The 21,251-nt window shown below is 39.4% G+C and overlaps 1 protein-coding gene across 1 annotated transcript in view; it reads right to left on the bottom strand.

The window, feature by feature from the left end:
• Window positions 1-21,251, bottom strand: part of Sv2c (synaptic vesicle glycoprotein 2C) — a 92,720-nt gene that overhangs the window by 65,418 nt on the left and 6,051 nt on the right. The gene's annotated exons all lie outside the window — the stretch shown is intronic.

Here is a 21,251-nt window from a genome sequence, read left to right as displayed (position 1 = left end):
CAGATTGAATGGATTGAATTTGGCATGGATGTCCAGTGTAGCACTATACCAATACTAAGATTGAAGACCACATCAAGGACCAGTGGCAAAGGAGGATCCCTCCCCCCCAGACTGCTTTAGGTGACTGCCTGTAGCCGATGACATGCATTTAAGTCAAACGCAAAAGACCCCTCTAGTAGATTTTGTAGGTTCTCTCTCTTGAAATGGTTGGTCCTTCCTTGGGAATTGGGAAAAATGGGCATATGACAATAAGATGAGGCTAGGAGCATGGCCTAGTGATAGACTTGCCTAGCATGCACAAAGATCCAAGTTCAATTTCTTGATACCACATATATAGAAAATGCTGGAAGTGGTGCTGTGGCTCAAGCAGTAGAGCTCTAGCCTAGAGAAAGCCCAAGGACAGTGCTCAGACCTTGAGTTCAAGTCCCAGGATTCACAACAAAAGTGACAAAAGCCATGTTAAGGTAGAGGGTCTCTAGCTCTGCTCATCAGAGAAGACTTGAACTTAGGAGTTTAGGAAGTTTGTCATGATTGGTTTTGATTCCTATGGGAAACAAACAGAAACCAGGAATTAGGTAGACGTTGTTCTTTTCTTGCTGTCACTGTTATGTGACACTTTCTTCTAAAAAGCCCATAAGCCCATAAGCCCAGTCTAAAATCTTTGTGAGGATGAAACAATATTAGGTGTGGCAAATGCTAGCTCTGAGGGATTTGTAAGACTATATCAACTATCTAAAGGGAAACAGCAAAATCAACAATGGGAAATTTGTGGTACCTGAATGAGGCATTCAAGAAGCTGCTTAGCCATCTCCCATCCTTTCTGCCTTTTTCCTTTGCTCCACTGAAGCAACTGTTTTCTTTTTCTTTTTTTCTTTTTTTTTTTTCTTGTGGGTCATGGGTCTTGAATTCTGGGCCTAGGCATTGTCCCTGAGCTCTTCAGTTCAAAAATACCACCCTACCCCTGGGCCTGGGCATTGTCCCTGATCTTTTCAGCTCAAGGCTACCACCCTACCACTTGAGGCTCAGCGCCACTTCCCATTTTCTAGAGGTTAATTGGAGATAACAATCTCACAGTTTTTAGTGCCTGGGCTGGCTTTGAACCTTGATCTTCAGATCTCAGCCTCCTGGGTAGCTAGGATTACAGGCATGAGCCACCACACCTGGCTGAAGCAACAGTTTTCAAAGTTGCAGTCTAAATCCTCTGGTCTTAAAGTAAGAAGGCATAATCCATTGGTTACTTTATTACTTTAGTTTGGGGAATAGCCTATAAGACACTTGCCCCTACTCCCACCCACAGGTCAATTTGCTAACCATAGTTCATGAGTGAACACTAGGCTTAGAAAGGAAACTCAGGTAAGGCCATGAGACCTTCACCTCAACGACTGATTGCTGAGTACACACAGCCACAGTGAATGGTGAGAGTTGATAGCAATTGGAAAATAAGACAAAAGCTGATTTTTAAGTTGCACTGGAGCACTAGGGAGGCAGGTGGCTACCTTTGCTTGGGTTTGCATGGCCTACTTTTCTTTGTACTGTGAGACTGACTATACTCAGATCATCCTTCTCAATAGAGCTTATGCATATCATGAGACCCAATGCATATCCAGATGAGGATTTAAAGAATGGATCAGCAAAGTGCAAGGACAGAATCATCCATGGAAATGCATACACAGCAGCTCTTTTATTGATAGCTGAAGAGGCTCGAATGTCTTACTCATGCCTTTTAGAAGATCAGGGATAGCTAAGCTTCATCACAATAATGTCTATGTTTTTAAAAAAAAGGCCAACAAATCAAAACACTAGCTTCCAAAGATTAGGAGTAGCATATATAGATATTGAAATCTAAGGAAAATAAGGCTTTCTTATAACCTTAGGCCCAAGAACACAGCTCCATTCCCCTTAAATCCTGCTATTCTCCTCCTCCAGAGGAGTAAGCCACAGGATAGCAACACTAACTCTTTCTTTTTTAATTGTATTTTATTGTCAGGGTGATGTATAGAGGGGCTAAAGTTACATTAGTCAGTTAATGGGTACATTACTTCTTGAACATTGATACCCTGTCCCATGTTTTTCTCCCACTTTCCCTTCCCCTAACCCTCCCAATAATCTTTTTTTCTCCTTTTCTTCCTTATTTCAAATAAATGTATATACAATATTTCAGGTACCAAAGTCAGACACAGTAACAACATGAGATATAAGGGGGAAAAAAGAAAAGAAATAATTTCACATAGTACATTAAGAACAACAATCACAAAGATAAATGTCTTGTTTCCATATCCTAGAGTTTATTTAGCTTATATGGCCATATGTACATGACTGTTGAGCTATTGTGATCCTCTGCTAGGAGAATCCTAGACTTCTGCTAATGATTCCAAATGAGGGAAACCATGGAGTCTATGTTTCTTTGAGTCTAGCTTACTTCACTTAATATGATTTTTTTCAAGTCTTCTCATTCCTTACAAGTACGGCAATGCTACTCTTTCTGATGGCAGCCTAGAATGCCATTGTGTATAAATATCACATTTTCTTGATCCATTCATCTACTGAGGGGCATCTGGGTTGGTTCTCTATCTTAGCTATAGTAAATAATGCTGCAACAAACATGCTAGTAGCTTTAGTATATCCTTGTTTATGGGCATTTGGGTAAATGTCCAGGAGTGGGATTGCTGGGTTATAGGGGAGCTCTATGTTTAGTCCTTTTTTTTTTTTTTTTTGCCAGTTGTGGGGCTTGAATTCAGGGCCTGAGCACTGTCCTTGGACTTTTTCTCAAGGCTAGAGCTCTACTACTTGAGCCACAGCACCACTTCCTGCTTTTTTCTGTGTATGTAGTACTGAGGAATCGAACCTAGGTCTTCATGCATGCTAGGCAAGCAGTCTACCTCTAGACCAAACTCCTTTCCTGGCCCTTATACTTAGTCTTTTTTTTTTGCCAGTCCTGGGCTTGAGCTCAGGGCTTACGCACTGTCCTTGGACTTTCTCAAGGCTAGAGCTCTACCACTTAAGCCATAGCACCATTTCTGGAAATGGGGAATTGAACCTGGATCTTCATGAATGCTAGGCAAGCACTCTACCACTAGACCAAACTCCGGGTCCCTATGTTTAGTTTTTTGAGGAATCGCCACACTGCTTTCCAGAGTGGTTGAAAAAGTTTACACTCCCACCAACATTGTTATAGTGTTCCTTTCTGGCCACACCCCTGCCAGTATCTGTTGTTATTAGATTTCTTGATCATGGCCATTCTAAATGGAGTGAGGTGGAATCTCAAAGTTGTTTTGATTTGCATTTCTTTTATGGCCAGAGATGCTGAGAATTTCTTCATGTGTCTACAGGCAATTTTTACTTCCTCTTTAGAGAAGTCTCTCTTTAAGTCTTTGGCCCATCCAAAGACTTTGAATGGTTGTTTCTTTTATTATTCCATATGAATTTTTGGATTGCTTCCTTATCTCATTAAAGAATGACATTGGAACATTGATGGGTATTGTGCTGAATTTGTAGGTAGCCTTTGGCGGGATTGCCATTTTCATAATGTTAATCCTCCCAATCCAGGAATATGGGAAATTTTTCTACTTTCTTAGTTTTGCTTTAATTTCCCTTTTCAGATTTTTTTTTTAAAGTTTTCATCATAGAGGTCCTTACTTCCTTGGTTAAGTTAATTCCTAAGGTTCTTTTTTCTTTCTTCCTTTTTTTTTGTGGGGGGGTGCTATTATAAAAGGAATTGCTTTCCTGATCACAGTGTTGCTCTTCTCATTGTTGGCATACAGGAAAGCACTTGATTTTTGAGGGTTAATGTTATATCCTGCTGTTTTGCCAAAGTTTTGAATTAGCTCAAGTAACTTGGGAGTATAGTCTATAGGGTTCTTTAAATACAGAATCATGCCATTTGCAGACAGAGAGAGTTTTACTTCATCTTTTTCGATTTAGATTCCCTTTACATTTGCTTCTTGGCTTATTGCTCTAGGGAGAAATTCTAATACCATATTGAAGGGAAGTGGAGAGACTGGACATCCTTGTCTCATTCCTGATTTTAGAGGAAATGGCATTAACTTTTCACCACTAAGTATAATGCTAGCTGTAGGTCTGTCATCCACAGACTTTATTATACTGAGGAATGTTCCATGGATTCCTTGTTTCTCCAGAGCTTTCGGCATAAAGGGCTGTTGGAACTTATCAAATGCTTTTTTTTCCTGCATCTATTGAGATGATTATGTCCTTGTTCCTACTGATGTGAGAACTTATACTGACTTGCATATATTCAACTAGCTTTCCATCCCTGCAATGAATCCTGTTTAATTATAATGTATAATTTTTTGATGAGTTGTTGAAGTTGATTGGTCAGTATTTTATTGAGAAGTTTTGTACTGATGTTCATCAAAGAAATGGGCCTTTGATGAGTCAATATTTGGTTTGGGGATAAGGGTTATGCTGGCTTCATAGAGTGAGTTTGGTAGAGAACTTTTGCTTTGTAACACTAACTTTTATGTGACCCACAAGTATTACTCTACTATCTACTAGGACAAGTGTCTGTATTGCTTTATTTAGTTATTTACTTATTTATTTGAGACAGTGTTTCCCTGTGTAGCCAAAGCTGATCCTCCTGCTTCCATCTCCCAACTGCTGAAATTATAAACAGGTACTAGCATGTCCAGCTCCTCTTGCTATATTTCAATGGTAGTAAACAAGAGCACCTGGTTCTATATATACTGACTCCCAGGCACTCTTTCAGGAATATATCACATGTGGGTTCATTTGTCATCACAATCCTGCAAAGTTGGTCTTATTATCCCCTTTCCTGGAGGAAGAAACTGAGGCTTAGTGAGATTATACAAGGTGGTCTGACAGAAAGTTGGCAAAGCAGGGTGATGAAGTGATGCTTCTCTGAATAGAACCTGGGGGCTGTTCCAGCACTGGTGCTCAACAGGAAGGAGACATGCCCACATCTCTGCACACTCCTGGATTTTGCTTTGATCTGGGAGCTAAAAGTTGAAACACCAGTATCACAGGGCACTGTGCTATGAAAAAGCTGTTCTGATTTCCAGGCCATTTCTGTTACTAATTATTTTGAATATTACCACTGTTGTTTCTACTAAGCTTATCTTGGAAATACCTATGACAGGAAGCAGTTGATGGAAAGCAGGCTTTTTAGCTAGATAGGAGACATATTTTGACGTCAATCACGTTTGAAAGAAAGTAATGCTGAGAACTGGGGCAGACATAGTTAATCCAGGACCCATCCACTCCCTAGGCCAAAGCCACCCATAGCCTCTCACATTCCTCTGATGACCCTAGGAATTGGATTTTCAAACTCTTAGAGAACGGAAGTCATAATCTGGAAGAGTAGCTTATCAGAAAGGAAGGCAGAGGGGAATATCCATCCACGCCAGAACCATCATCCATGGCCATCTGAATTTCTATGACCAGGGCAGATGAAAGCTAAGTGTGGTGTAAGTAGTCTGTAAGTCTTCACAGTCTCTTTATGCTCCATCAAATGGTTTCAAGCAGCTCAGATTCCAGAAAGGGACACAAACAGGATACATAACAAAGCGATCCTGAGCTCTCCAGGAGTCATGTGCCCCCATGGAGGAGTGAATGGGAGCAGAGCAGGAGAGGTGGCTGCTAATTCCAATGTGGCCTCTGGAAAGTGTTCACAAAGGGGGCATCTGAGGAAGACCTGAAAATTAGACATTTCTAGATAGTAACTAAATTCCACAGTAATAAACAGGTTTAACACACACACACACACACACACACACACACACACACACACACACACACACAAATGTAATGTCAAATTGTGCTCCCACTACTAGGACTATAATCTAAGGGTAATAATCTTTAGTGACTATGCCCAATTCATATCAGTAATTAGACTGCTCCACTGAGCAAGCTATAGGAAGAATGAAGCCCACCCAACAATTTATTTGAGACAAGCACATCACAGTTAGCATGTTCATTTGTTGATCAGATGATCTAATTAAAGTCAAACCTTTGAAAGTTAGCAAAGGCACAAGGTGAAGAAAACTATTCTGCAGGGATTTGGGGGATTCAAATGTTTTTTCCTGCTTTGTTTGTGTTCACCTTTTCATATTGTCTTCAGTGTACAGTAATGGGGCAACCTGAAGACTCAGAGCAGAGAGATGCTGTGAGTACCCACCAGTCTTCTCCTGATGCCCTTGCTGGGGGGAACTGAAAATGATCTCCATTTCAAATGCCTTGTTTTACAATGTGGGAGGACTAAGGTTGAAATCAGGTCTTTCAGATCCTCAGTTCTCAAAGTGCAATTCTTAAACACAGACCTCCAAAGAATTGAAGACTAAGGTCCACTTGGAACATACTGACAAGATTTGCACTTGAATCTGTGTGTTCACACTTGAGTCTACATTTGTATAATTTCCATGGAAACATACAACCTCTATAATACTGAAAATCTTTTTTTGTTTGTTTGTTTTTGGTTGTGGGACTTGAACTCTGGGCCTGGGCATTGTCCCTGAGCTCTTCATCTCAAAGCTACCACCTACCTCTTGAGCCACAGTGCTACTTCTGGTTTTCTGGTGGTTAATTGGAGATAAGAGTCTTATGGACTTTAGTGCCAGGCCTGGTTTTGAACCATGATCCTTGGATCTCAGCCTCTTGAGTAGCTAGGAAATACAGGCTTGAGCACCATGCCCGGCTCTGAAAATCCTATATATGTCTAACACTTGTGTGAGGGAAGAAAGTTCAGGCTTTAGGGTACTTTTAACTCTAAAGACATTATGTAAACCTTCCTGGATGAGATGGAGAGCTCAAAAGGGTCAAGTAGAAGCTTTTTTAAAAATTATTATATTTAAGTAGTTTAACAAAGGAGTTGCCATTTAACAAAGTAGTTTATAAATACAATTCATCTTTATCAATGTCACTTTCAACATTCTCAATCATACCTTCCTACTCACTCCTTCCCTCACTTTTCTTAAATCTGTAGTATGCATGTTGAAATCTGGACTGCGTCTCCCCCTCTTTCCCTCTTCATTTATCTTTCCCTCTCCCCATGACCCTAACCACTCCTAGGTACTTCCTTCCTGGTGTTCATTTTGCTGAATTTGACTTTGCCATTCTAAGAAATTACAATATTTAAGATCGTTCTTGAATCTAACACAGTTCAGTAAATACATTTGGCATACACTTCCATACCACATAATTAATTCACTTATTAGCTTATGAACTAATGAGAGAAAACATACAGCCTTTGTCTCTTTGGGTCTGATTTATTTCACTGCATTTTTCCAGGTCAATCCATTTCTTTACAAATGGAACATTATTCTTCCTATTGGATGAGTGAAATCCCATTGCATGTATATACACCATATTTTCTTGATCCATTTGTCTACTGAAGGGCATCTTTGCTGATTCCATACCTTGGCTATGGGGACCATTGCTTCAATGAACATGGTTGTGCTGGTGAGTTTACTGTATCCTGGTTCATAATCAATTTTAATAAATGCCCATAAATGGAATTACTGGACCATAGGGTATTTCTGTGTTTAGGTTTTTTTGGGTTCTTTTGAATCGCCATACTGCTTTCCAGAATAGTTGAACAAGTTTACAGTCCTACCAATGGTGTATTAGGTTTCAAACATTTTGGCTACATCCTCACCAGCATCTGTTATTGTTTTCTTGGTAATGGCCATTCTAATTGGGGCGAGGCAGAGTCTTAGTGTTGTTTTGATTTGCATTTCCTTTATGTCTAGATACGTTGAACATTTCTTCATGTGTCTATCGGCCGTTTTTACTTCTCTCTAGCTCATTGGGGTGTTGGTTCTTTGTGGGTTTAATTTTTAAAGCTTTGTGTATTCTGGATATTAGGGCATTCTCTGATGCATAGAAAATATACAGAATTATATAGCAGTATAGCAGCCTTTGATATGTAGCAAAGATAGCAAAATATTCTTCCATTCTGTAGGCTGCCTATTTTTGCCAATCCTGGGACTTGAACTCAGGGTCTGGGCACTGTTCTTGAGCTATCTCAAGGTTAGCACTCTACTACTTGAGCCACAGCATCACTTCCACCTTTTTATATGTATGGGGTACTGAGGAATTGAACCTAGGGCTTTGTGCATGCTAGGCAAGCACTCTACCAATAGGCCAAACTCCCATCCTCTATAGGCTGTTTTTTGTTTTTTTGTTTGTTTGTTTGTTTTGCCAGTCCTGGGCTTAAGCTCACGGCCTGAGCACTGTTCTTGGATTTTTCTCAAGGCTAGGACTCTACCACTTGAGCCTCAGCACCACTCCTGGCTTTTTCTAAGTATGTGGTACCAAGGAATCAAACCCTGGTCTTCGTGCATGCTAGGCAAGCACTCTACCACTAGGCCAAACTCCCAGCCCCAAACTGGTTTGTTTGTTTTTGTTTATTTGTTTGTTTGTTTTTGTAAGCTTGTTAGCTTTGAAATTTTCCATGCAGAATAGTTAGTTTGATGTAGTCCCATTTATCAAGTCTTTCTTTGATTTGCTGTGCTTCTGGATCTTTACTCAGAAAGTATTTAGTTGTGCCAAGGAGTCTTAATGTTTCTCCTACTTCTTCCTGTAAAAGTTCCATGGCTTCAGGTCTTACACTGAGGACATTTTGAATTGATGCAGTACAAGATGACAGATAGGGATCTAGTTTCAGTTTTCTGCATGGGATATTTGGTCCCTCTGCACCCCCTCTGTAAAAGAAGCTGTCTTTTTTCCAGATTATGTTTTTGGTTCCCTTATCAAATATTAGATGTTATAGGTCTATGAGTTTATTTATGGATATTCTGTTCCATTGGTCCTCAGGGCCTGTTTTTGTGTTGATACCAAGGTGTTCTCATTAGTATAGTTCTGTAGTAGATTTTGAAGTTTGATATTGTTATTTAGGAATAACAAAATGTCCCAAATTACAGAATCTGAGTCCTAAAAAGGGCTCCCTGGCCATGGGATATGTCCTTCTTAGGACTAGGGATATGCTTCTGACTCAGTTCCAAGAGAGCAATAAGAAAAGTGGTCTGCCAGGAGAGCCCAAGGTTTCTACTGATTATGACAAATGAGGAAACCAATGAGCCTATGTTACTTTGATTCTGACTTACTTCACTTAATGTGATTTTTTTCTAAGTCTTTCTATTTCCTTACAAATGGGATGATGTTGTTCTTTCTAATGACTGCATAGAATAACACATCTTCCTGATCCAAGGTTTACAATAGAGCAAAACCTAGATACATAAGGCTATATAGGATGACGCTAAATGAAAGGACCTCCAGGATATAGAAACAAAAGCCATATAATGTGTGATTTTTGTCCTTAATGTACTATGTTATTTCTCATCTCTTTTGCTGTCCCTTGGTTATTTCATATTGTTACAGTATCTTACCTTGTCATCTGATATATTGTATATATGTTTATTTGGTTATTTGAAATAGGATAGGGAAGGGGGGAAAACAAGATGAGAGGTGGGGGTGGAGGGAGAGAAATGGGAACCAAAACATGAGAAAGGTTATCAATGTTTGTGAAGTAATGCACCTTCTATCTGGTGAATATAATGTAACCCTTCTATTAATTATAATATAAAAAAAGAAGAGTAGTCTGACGGTGAATCTCAGATTCTTTTCTGAGTATACTGAAGATTTTAATGTAGCCCAGATTTCAGCCCAGAACCTAACTCAACCTACTCTGCTCATATCTCTGAGAAGGCCATTCTTGGCCAGGCCTACCTCTGTCTTCAGAAGATGACAAAAAGGCCTGAAGCATGGCCTCCTCATTAAGGCATTTACTAACAAAGGGGCTGTTTTGTTTTATTTAGTCTTACCCACATTTCCCCTGATAAATATCACATTTCCATTTCTGTCTCACTGCTAAGCTGCCTTTGATTCTCTCTGACAGTCCCTGAAGTAGTCACATTTTCCCTCCAACTTCATTTTAAACCATATTTAAACAAAGCAGAACAATTTTAGAAAATGTCTGACCATGTCTTTTCACCTAGCAACTTTCAGCCAATTGGTTTTTAAAATTTGTTTTAGGCATTTTTTTCTCTGGCTGATACATGACTCTACAATTCATTGTACTCTTTATTTATAAACTTATTTTCAATGGAAACCTTTCTATTCTGATATTCTGAATTCATGGAGAAATAATCTCCATGAGGCAATGATCATATTTACTTCTTTTTAAAAACTGTATTGTTGGGATAATGTCATATTTACTTTTAATGTGAGGATTTGCTTAGGATAAAATAGAAGTTTTATATGAAAGTGCATAAAAATTTTAGTAACTGACATTTCTAGGAATAATATAAGAAATAATATAGTCTGTTATCACAGAATTTAAAAATATTTATTGCACTATTATATTACTGGTTTGAACATTTATGCCTTTAGGGGAAAAACAGGCCCTGAGTTCAAACCCTAGTACAAAGAAGTTTTGAATTCTGTATCTGTATAAGATATAACAATATAAAAACCAAGTTTCATGTTCAGGACTTATTTTTCTATTGTATTATTTCATTAAAAGTGTAAATAAATAAACCAGTATTAAAGTAATGGAAGTTGAGTTGGGGAGAGGGATATAAATCAAATACTGTATTCTTCATCTTCTTCCTGCTACCTCTTAGCATTCAGAACTTTGGATCAGGTGGTAAAGACTTAAGAACCCACACCTTGAAACAGATGACCTAGATCTGGATCCTTGCTCTCCAATCCCTGGCGACGAAGTCCTGGCTAAGTTACTTGAATTCCTTATGCTCCAGTTTTCTCCTCCGTGTAATGGGGCTAATAATAGTCCCTATCTCATAGGGAATAAATGGGCAAAAGAACAGTTAAGATTGGTGAGGTAAAGAGGAAAAGGGAGAAAACAAAAGGGAATAGTAAGGGATAATGGAAGGAAAGGAGAGAGTTCTAGAACTGTGAAGGAAGCAAAATGAGAATTATGGCCTCCCTCACCTCAAGTTCTACAAAGAAAGCACTTGAAACAGCACTGGAAGAAGAATCTAGTTTTTTTCATACATTTTTATTGTAATTAATAGAAGGGTTACATTATATTCACCAGATAGAAGGTGCATGACTTCAGAAACATTGATACCCTTTCTCATGTCGTGGTCCCCATTTCCCTTCCCCAACCCAAATCTAGTTTTTTTTTAAACCTCAAATACATCTCTCTATCTCTATCTCTAGAGACATAGATAGTAATATATATATAATAAACTGGTAATATTAAAAAACAGAAAATTTTGTACACATCTATGACTCTCCTAACAGAGGATTACAATAGCTCAAAACCTAGGTATATAAGATCATATAGGATGAGACTAAATGAAAGAATCTCTAGGATATGGAAAAAAAGAGCTGTATCTTGTAGGATTGTTGTTCTTAATGCACTATGCTATTTCTCTTCTCTTTTGTTGCCCTTTGGTTAATTGTTACAGTATCTGACTTTGTTACCTGGTATATTATATATACATTTATTTATTTATTTGAAATAGGAAAGGGTAGGAGGAAAAAACAAGATGATTAGGAGGGGGTGGGAGGAGGGAAATGGGGACAAAAACCATGAGAAGGGGTATCAAAGTGTGAGAACTAATGCATCTACTACCTGGCGAATGTAACTGTAGCCCCCCTATATATTACCAACAATAAAAATAAAAAAATAAAAAGATGCCTGTACTCATAAACTGCCTTGCTGAATGGCAACTCCTTTGTACAACTACTCAAAGATAATAAAAATACTCAAATCATAAAACAGAAAATTTTATGGTAAGAGGAGACCTTGCAGCCTTATTTGTATTGAATGGGGATCAAAGCTGAGGCAGCGTGGGAGCATCTGTATCTATATCTATGTCTATAGCTCTAGCTCCAGCTATCTATCTATAGAGACTGATATATGCAGACAGAGATATAGATAGAAAGGTACATAGATACATAGATAAATAAATAGATACATAGACACATAGATACATAGACAGATGAACAGACAGATAGATGGATGAAACTATCTAAATACCCGTGGACTTTCCCCAAACCAAAGAAAATAATAACACCAAAGGCATTTGAGCGAAGGAGAGGGAGCCTTCTTCTAGTTTACATTGGAGAGTGTTTACAACAGAGGTCAGTTCACCTTAGCTAGAAAGAACTGTAAATATCAGATGTGTTCTTTACCACATCTCTGACCTTCACATTTGGAAAGCAACATTAAAAAGCATTTGATGCAGGCAGCGATGAAAGTTGTATGCTTATACAGATAGGTGAAGCTGTGCCAAATAACAATGCTATGTGCTACTTAAGTCTGCCTGGACAGTAAACAGCATATGGAAGCCAAAGACACCTTCATAAAATCCAGTGAGTAAACAGGCAGTAGAAGAGTCTCAATAATGCAGCCCAATGAGAGTCGATAAAGAAGCCCACTGGTTCTCTAAAGTGCTTACTCAAGTAGACATGATACAGTATGACCACTGGGTCGGAAGGGGTACTGAGGTTTTTTTCACATGTATGGCTCTGCAGCCCTGCTTCCCCCCAAAAGTAATTCATATTCAAATCATTCACACACACACACACACACACACACACACACACACACACACACACACATTTTAGAAATAAAGAGCATCAAGTCACTTTGAGGTACATTATGGGTATCTCATATCTGTCCCACACCAATGGCATTTTGCTCTGCAAGCATCAACCATTCTACCCTGCATAGGAGGAGATGAAAGCGACCTCTCAGCTGAACCAGACCCTCACTAATCCCAATCACCAATGCAGCAAGCAGAGCCAGTGATCACTGAACTCTGGATTGAGCTCTTGCTATAAGCCAGGATTCTTGTCAGGTATGATGGACAGAGAGGAAGGGGAGACCCATGAACCTGGATGGCTAGGACATGGCCTTTCCTTCCCAGCAGCTCACTGCGCAGAGTGGTTTGGGATATGCTTGTTCAGTAGAATCAGCTTAAAAGCTAAGAAAACTCAAACACAGATTCCCTGGCCACAGCCAGGGATTTGAAGTGTGGAGTCAAGTCTGGAGTGGCTGAGGAGACAATAGTTTTTTTAAAAAAGTGTCCATGCCATTCTAATGTGAAGCTGGGCCTTCGAACCTTCTTTTTCCTGGGAGATTAAAAACATACAAGAAGTAATTACCACAGAATGAGACACATGCTGTAATTAAAGTTAGTACATTATGCTAAAGGGGAGAAAAGGAAGGCGCAGCTTAATTAGTTCTAGGAAGTGCTTAAAGGTTTTACATGAAAAGTATGATTGTGCTAGGATTGGAACCATGAACATGAAGTTGCCTTGTAAAAGGAACTCTCCCAGAAAATGACAAGGGAGGGAAGAAGTCCGTGGTCTTACACAAGTGGTCAGAGCACAGCACACTCTTCAGGTGATTCAGGGTGGACAGAACAAAAAATTTAGGGTCAGAAGAAGAGTGATAAAGGATAGAGCAAGAAAAGAGGTAAGAGACAACTTATCTTTATCCTTTGAGCAACTGAAAAATAGATTGGGCATAATTTGCACTCAAAGACAAGAATGAGGAAGAGCTTGAATGGGAGAGGAGAGAAAGGCCAGGAGACCAAGGCACTTCAGGGAGGCCCCTGAAAAGCCTGCAGCACATTCAAGGAGGCCCTCATCCTCAGGTGCCTGCTCTGCACTTGTACAACCCTGCGAGTGGCTGCTTCCTTGACTGAGTGCCAGGCAGCTTGCTCTCCTCACCCTCTAGCCCTAACTCTGGAAAGATCAACCTAAGGAATATCATTGTGCAGGTAATTTCAGTATCCCAGAAGAAGCACATGTGGAGAAGAGAAAAGGCTAGAGGTATGTTTAGTAGGCCAAGTTCCGGTTCTTGTAAACAAATGGGTGAGACAAGGAAGAGTTGGAGTTGACCCTTAACCTGAGCATTCTGGCTTGGTGCAGATCACCATCAATTAGTAAAAAAAAAGGAGATAGAGAAGAAGACAACCCGCCTCACAGGGTGTTTATCTTTTTGTTGTTGTTGTTGTCAGTCCTGGGGCTTGAACTCAGGGCCTGGGCACTGTCCTTGGACACTTTTTTCTCAAGGCTAGCACTCTACCACTTTAGTCACAGCACCACTTCTGGTTTTTTCTGTGTATATGGTACTGAGGAATTGAACCCAGGGCTTCCTGTATGCTGGTCAAGCACTCTACCACTAGGCCACGCTCCTGGCCCTGGGTGTTTATCATCAATAATGAAAACGCAGAGCATATCATAGAACAGGGATTACATGGAAGCTAAGTGCTCAGTCTCAGTGTCATCCGGAAATACTTCACAGTTCATGGCATGCGTTGATCCTCCATAAAACCAGGAGAAAGGGGAACCTTTTACACCTGGCTGAAAATGTCCATTGGTGTAACTGATACTGTGGAGGACCAAACCAAGAAAACAATCTTGGCTCTATATTAAAGTTTTGGATACTTTGTAGTAAAGGAAAGCCTGGATGGACCAAAAGTCTCATCACTTAAGTCTGGGCATTTCGGGGCACTGGGAACAGAGGACTGTGGCAGGAAGAAAAGGACTGAGAGTGAAGTCGAAAACCAACAGTGTTTTATCATTAATTAGAAAATAATTATCCAACTCCTCCAAGACTACGCTTGCAAAATTACCTGCAAGTTTGTTGTTGATGTTGCTGCTGCTAAGTGTCCAGAGAAAATTCCCCAGCCATTGCAGATGCTCTGATAGAACCTATGATTTCCCCAAATAGGCAAACACCTAAGTTGGGTCTTTAAACATTGAAAACACTTAGAACTAGAAGATGTTGCTCATAATCCATTTCTCCTGGGGAAGCTGGGGTGGCTTCAGGGTAGTGCTTCTTGATACTTGAGATTTATTGTGCTAAGTGATGGAAGTTCACAGAATACCCTCCACTCCAAACTGTCAGTGGTACAATAAGACATTTCAGAGATGATTACCCAGTTCTCAGGAGCTGACCCACAGTGCTGATTCTATTGTTTGGCAGCTGATTATCTTTATTATTATGATTATTAATGATTTATGTCTAGAGTGAGCAGTAAGTCATCTGCTTCTCAGATTAGTGGGGAAATAATGGTTTGGGGAGTAAGAAAGAGGTAGGAATTTTAATCAATACTAATGGTCTGATTAAATAATGATTATGCTAAATATTATTTATATTATATGATAATAATTACTACTACTGTATTATGCCTCAAAAAAGAATGCTGAGTCCATTTTGTTTCTTCCTCTAAAACCTAAGACAAAGCTTTCTCAAAACAACACTACAGGTATATAAGTGAGCCTATTCTGAGGCCACTCAGAGAAGAACCAGGGTATGACAGGTGCTCTCCTTAGCAGGAACCCAGTGTCAACCATCACTTCCAAGGTTCTGGCCATCCAGATATTCCAAAGCAGACTATCTACCAGAACTCCTCTGTGAAACCTCTATTGATGTCAAAGAAGAATTACCTGGCAAATCTCTAATCTACAAATTCCAAACCTACATAATGTATGACATAATCAACATTTAAGTTTCAAGGAATGGGCATATGAGCAATGATCATTATCTGGAATACTTGATTTCTCAAGGCACTTATGAAAGTATTTTATGCTCTGGAATTATGTCCAGATTATGAGGAATGCAGCATCAAGATATAGATATCCTATAAATATAAATTGTAGCTTAATAATTTTATAATTATTAAGTTATAATTTAAAATTATACCTTTTAAATATATAAATTAGAACATGTAAAGATATTAAAATATAAACATACAACCAGTAGATAACCATAAATGTATGCATATTCATAATTTATCTGTTCATCATTTTAATCTCTCTCCCTCACTCTCTTGCTCTTTTGCTCTCATACTCCCATTCACTCTATGAGATCCACCAATTGTAGGCCTGATGGGAACAAGTACAACCACAAAAATTCACTGAGCATCACTTTTCCCAGGATTTGCTGTGTGTTCCCAATAGCTTGTATGGTACACATAACTTCTGTTCTTACACTGCAGTGCAACAAAACTCACTGCCTCTCCAATGCATGAGTTCCCCTTGCCTTGTCTATCTCTCAGGTTTGTCACCTGGGCTTGAGGCCTCAGGGGCCATGACATATTCCTCCCATGCCCCACAACTCATTGTTAAGTTCCAGGGATTTCTTGACATCTTCTCCTCTTCAGTCCTTCTTCCACAGTCAGGTTCCTGTCATCTACTGGCAGGACTATTTCTGCTGTATTATTTAACTGATTCTCCATCTGGGGCTTACTCCTCTCACATCCACTCCACACACATCAGTCTCCAATCTAGACTTCTCTCCTCACCAGCCTCTGCCAACACACCAACCATTCCCACTGATACCTGAACAAATTCACCTAAGGCTCTCCATGAACAGCTGAGTCCAGCCCTCCTTTCCAAGTGCTCCCCTTTAGGTATATTTAGCTTGAACAAAATTGAACTGAAATCTGTCCATCATAATTCAAGATTTTCAAGCATCTGTGCCTTGGCTCAGTCTGTTCTGTCTCCCAGGATCACACCCTGCCTCCTTTCCCATCTCTGCATTTCCAAATTCTACCCACAATTCAAAGCTTGGCTCTAATACTATACTCCTCAGGCCATTCTGTAATTTACTCCTTCCTGAAACAAACGAATCTCTGTATTCTGGCTCCTTCACCATTTAGACTGCAAGTATCTTGTGTACAAAGTTGTATCTGGTTGATCCTTACATTTATTATCACAGAGCAGACAACTGTCTTTCAGGGACTTCTTAAGAATATGGTGGATGAATGGATGGGCAAGTATTTTTGGTGAGTAGTGGTAAATTATGAAAGATGTATCCATAGATACATCTCTCATTCCACTTCCACTTATCTCACAAGTTTGAAGTAGAAAGATAATAATCACCTATATAATCTGCTTCCAAGGTGATCTGCCTTCATTTGCGTATGTGTGCTTATGCCAGACTAAGTCCTATAGCAAGACTTCATCCCTGTGAATACTTTGATCAATACTCTGTTTTCAACCAGCTCTTTGGATACAGTTATATTTTTAATATTTCAGATCCAATTAGATTCTTCAGAGAAAACTAAGCTACACAGCATGAAGATATTTAACTTCACATGGCTAGACAGGGAACACACCAAAAGAGACACATTAAAATTTCATCACCACCATTCTGGCACAAAGAAGTAATTCCCACTGAGCAGAATCGCACTGTGCTCTGACTGCCCACAGTCCACGCTGGGATTTGTAGCTGTAACTGTGGTTTGGTGATACTGAAATCTTCCCACTGTGTATGAGATAGAGTGGCATAAGAAAGCCAATATATCCCCTTAGTGGAGAAAAATGTGCATACCTTCACTGTTGATGTTCACTTTGGAAAAAACTTTCCTCCAAATGACTCATGCATCATCTATTGCACATAGACATTAGTATGTGTTGTTGAATGAAAATATATTTTGTCTGTATCCAGTTGTTTCAATCAAAATATTACTTATAAGTCTCACTAGGACACTTATGTCTTGGAAACACTGACTTCGACCTAAGATGTACAAGTACTAGACCCTGGCTACAAAACAATTTTCTCTAGGGCCGGGAGTTTGGCCTAGTGGTTAAAGTGCTTGCTAGCATGCATGAAGACCCGGGTTCGATTCCTCGGTACCACATACATAGAAAAAAGCCGGAAGTGGTGCTGAGGCTCAAGTGGTAGAGCTCTAGCCTTGAGAAAGTCCAAGGACAGTGCTCAGGCCCTGAGCTCAAGCCCAGGACTGGCAAAAAAAAAAACAAAAAACAACAACAACAACAAAAAAACAATTTTCTCATTACTTTTCTCACCCTAATTTAACAGGTCATCTTGTATTTTATCTGGCAATCCTAACTACCCCTGACCTTGGACTATCTGAGTGCAGAGAGTGAGTGGTAGATGAAAGTTGGAAAATGAAGACGACCAGCTTATGTACTATTTTATGAGCCTATATGCTAACTAGCCATAAACATAATGTGACCTAAGGCCTCCAGCGTCTTCCCCACAGAGCCACACTGTAGGATCACAAGGACCCTTTAGGGTGGCAAGAGATCAAAGGATAAATGCAAGAGACATGCCATGTATAAAGGACTTTAAATGTAAAGGCCTTACATTTATATTTATATGTTTATATTAATTATAAATCCTTAAACCATTTGCTATACCCTACCCGTTACCATAAAACCAATTTAAGTTCATGACTTGACTCACCTCACTGGTGTACAGTTGAGCCTTATTTACAAAGTACTATTTTCAGTCAGAGGAAAAACATAAACAGGAGTATAACGAAAGCCAACTTTCCAATGTCTTAGACTACTCTGCCAGATGCTTGAAATTGGTATCATCTTAACACCCCAAATCTCTGGCATAAATCTCCCCCATGAAGCTCAGCAATTATTCCGTAACTATTTGCTCTTGTGTAACCTGTAACTCTTTAGGAGCAGGTGATTTAGCTATTTCTACCACAGCACCAAGACACCCAGAAAAGAGTTAGATGCAGTTGGAATGGCAGCAACAGAAGCATCACAGAAAAGACATGTATTCTACAAAGTGTGAAAAAGAAATAGCCTGAATAATCAAGAAGCATTTCAATTATGATAAATTTAAAAGTATATGAAACACTTTTCATTTCCATTAAAAAAATCAGCTCAAACAAGAAGAGCTTTGACTCTGGCTGAGGTAAGCTTAATTTTTTCCTAAGACAAACATCTTACTGAGCAAAAATGTACATCAGTGAAATAAAGAGCCTAATAGATTATTTATATGACTAGAAGTGAACTAAAACTTACTTACAAATACTTTAGGGTTGTCCCTCCTCATTTTCAAGTAGCATAATTCATGAACTCTCAAATCCCACCTTCTACTTCCAAGTTTAACAGGAAGTTCAACAGGAAGTGAGTAGCCCAATACAATCATGAGTGGCAAACTGGGGCCTGCAGTACACTGGAATCTTAGCAGGAGCCTCTGGTGCAGCTGCCACTGACAGGAAGTGGGTCCTTTCCGACCCTCACTCTTGTGATATGTCCAGACACAGGGCAGGGAAAGTAGCTCTTACTCATTTTTATCTGTGTAAAGTCATCATCAGTCTACTATTTCCTCAACACAGGAAATCAGCATTTCTATCATGAGGAAGTACTTGGAGAGCACAAACACCTACAAAAGGACTTCCTTCCACTTCTTTTCCTTTCCATTTCCTTTTCTTCTCTTTCTCTCTCCTTCCAGTTTCCCTCTCTTATTTCTCTCATATGTGTTAAAGTTTATGGAGTCTAAGTTTTACCATTTTCACTATTTTTGCAAGTGCTACTGTGGATCAAATCCAGAATCCTAGCCATATCAAGCCCATACTCTACCATTAGGCTACACACCCAGCACTAAACAGCTTAGTATTTCTGACATTCAACATGTTTCATAATGTATCCTTTTCTTCTTGAATGTTACTTTTATCAATAATTTTGAAAACAGAACTAAAATATTTTTCATTTGTTAAAATCTATTTCAATTTCATTAAAAAAGAATGTCAGAAGTAATTCTCCCCCCAAAATCCTTTTACTAAAATTAATTGGAGCATAGTTTTTGTATAATAAACAAAGAACTGGATACATTCAAATGCTAAGGCCCATAACTGAATGTATTGACTCTCTAAAATGTTTTTGGTGAAAGAATGTCAAGATGTTAAGTGAAGAGAGGTCAACTCTCTGCTTATAAGTACATTAACTAGAATCAAAGCAGAGAGATGGAAGAATAATTTAAAGATCTTAACATTGTTCCTGTAACCAAATTCCCATATACTGAATCCTTTGTGAATGGAAAGAACTCACTGTTTCCTCCTCCTTTTCTAGTCAATTAAAGGTCTGGTTTTGAAGTTGAAGGTAAGAAGTATACCCAAGGGTCTCTTAGACTTTTTCCTTCAACAGTCCTAAAAGCCCCAAAGAAATTTCTAAGAATAAGATGAGAATGCCAGCTTGCAAATATGCATGTCAGGAATACTCACTAAAATGATTTGTGAGACTAATTCTTCAGAACGAAAGCAACTGAACAGCTTCCTATACTCTGAAGCATTCTGGAGGATGCTCAGGTTTTGCCAGTGCTCTTACTGTTATTTTTGAGAGAACTGTGATGTTAGAGTTCCCATAGGGCATGATTGCATTTTGATATTCGGAAATCAAGCTACAGGTATGAAGTATCCATATTTAATATGATCTCTTGGTTGGATGATGAACAGTTTAGATTGCCTTATTTAAGCCACAGTCCACAGAAACAAATTCTCTAAATTGACAACACACCAGCAAGTTCTCCAGTGACTTTGGGAGAGTCCAGGCTGAGGGAGGTTTTGTAAGGCAAATATTGCAGCACAATTGGAACCCTCATCCAGGAGGGACTTGGGATGTAGGGATACAGAGATTCAGGATGCAAAAGTGAAAAGAACAGCCTTTGGGTGCAAAGCTGTGCTATGGTGGTCATACCCAATGGCCCTCAGCATCAAGCTCTCCCAGTACCAGAATGCCACTTAGTAGCAAGCTTCTGCTCCCTTCTTGTCCTATGGAAATCATTCTTTTTGCATGGAGGAGTCTTTTCAGGCTATGTGGTTCAACACCAGTGATAGGTGACACCTCTCTGCTGGGGTACTATGGTATCCTTACACTTGGTAGTCACTTGAACCAAAATCTCCATTCTTTTACCTTTATTATTCCAGACAGGGTCCCAGGGCTTTTTATTTTCTGGACTGGTTCTGGCTTAGATGATAGTCCTACTACTTATGCTTCCCATATGGCCGGGATGAGACTTGTGTGCTACCATACCTGACCCCTCTCTCCTCTTAGGAAAATGAATAAGATTAGAAGAAGTAAGACCTAAGGGGATGCCAACAAATTGCTTCATCTTCTTTTGCAATTTGGCAATAATGAATTCAAATAAGATTTTGCTAGTATTGGGGGACAGGATGAGTCAATAGCATTTTAATTCTAATTAGGATTAATGTGACAGCCAAGAGGCTAAACAGAGCCAGAGGATATATCAGTATGAAGACCAAAGCTCAATCAGATGGAAAATGATTTTTTTAATGGAATAAAGTAGAATAGAAAAACTAAAACCTTGCATAACTCTGTGACCAGCTTGGACATGCCATTGTCTTCAGAAACAGGGCAGGGACTTTATCTTCTAACAACACGGACACAGGGCACTGTGTGCTGATCACTGCAGTCTGTTTGCAGACTAGTGCACAGGACAGTCAACTAAAAGAAGGAGGCAGGGGATCTCAGAAATTTGGAATTGGCTATCTCCAGAAAACTAG

Source organism: Megascapheus bottae, chromosome 4, assembly GCF_031878675.1.
Source record: "Megascapheus bottae isolate mThoBot1 chromosome 4, mThoBot2.hap1, whole genome shotgun sequence".
In the NCBI taxonomy this organism is placed as follows: Eukaryota; Metazoa; Chordata; class Mammalia; order Rodentia; family Geomyidae; genus Megascapheus; species Megascapheus bottae.
The sequence above is the reverse complement of the archived record's forward strand: the minus strand, read 5'-3'. Positions and strand labels throughout refer to the sequence as shown.